Raw genomic sequence first — 1036 nt, forward strand, 5'->3', positions numbered from 1 at the left:
TTTTGAGGGGGCTCCAAAATCACTGCAGATGGTGACTGTAGCCATTAAATTAAAAGATCCTTGCTCCTTGGAAGAAAAGCTATTATCAATCTAGACAGCATATTCAAAAGCAGAGACATTACTTTGCCAACAAAAGTCCTTCTAGTCAAAGCTATGGTTTTTCCAGTGGTCATGTATGGATGTGAGAGTTGAAGTATAAAGAAGGCTGAGAGCTGAAGAATTGATGCTTTTGAACTGTGGTGTTGGAGAAGACTCTTGAGAATCCCTTGGACAGCAAGGAGATCCAATCAGTCTATCCTAAATTAAATCAGTCCTGAATATTCATTGGAAGGACCGATGGTGAAGCTGAAACTCCAATACTTTGGCCACTTGATGCTAAGACCTGACTCACTAGAAAAGACACTGATGTGGTGGGAAAAATTGAAGGCAGGGGGAGAAGGGACCGACAGAGTATCAGATGGTTGGATGGTATTACCCACTTGATGGACATGAGTTTGAGTAAGCTCCAGGAGTTGGTGATAGATAGGAGAAGCCTGGAATCCTGCAGTCCATGGGGCTGCAAAGAGCTGGACACGACTGAGTGACTGAGCTGAACTGAATCAAGCATTAGTGATTTCATGATGACATCATTATAGTTTATTTTTGCTTATTTTTTAAAATTAATTTATTTATTTTAATTGAAGGCTAATTACTTCACAACATTCTAGTTTAAAATAAGACCTATTGTTACCTTTGTCTTTATAGGCTATTTTTTTTTTCCCTAATTGAAGCTTTCTAATCACAGTTGCACCATGGAGAGTCAGTGAACCTAGTGCAGTCATGTCTGGGGAATATTAGAAATTAACTCCCCAAGGAACAGATACTGCACTTTATAAAGGCCTACTTCACACATTCAGGTAGTCTGGGTCTTCCAACTTTCAGAGGAAGATTTCTTCTACAACGAAGTAGGTTAAGAGATACTGTTGATCATTTCCATAACCCTCTTTTTCCAAGCCTCTACACTTTTCACAATTTAAAGGAAAGTAGAAGACCCTGA

Source organism: Bison bison, unplaced genomic scaffold (assembly GCF_000754665.1).
Source record: "Bison bison bison isolate TAMUID 2011002044 unplaced genomic scaffold, Bison_UMD1.0 scf7180017864527, whole genome shotgun sequence".
Taxonomy (NCBI): Eukaryota; Metazoa; Chordata; class Mammalia; order Artiodactyla; family Bovidae; genus Bison; species Bison bison.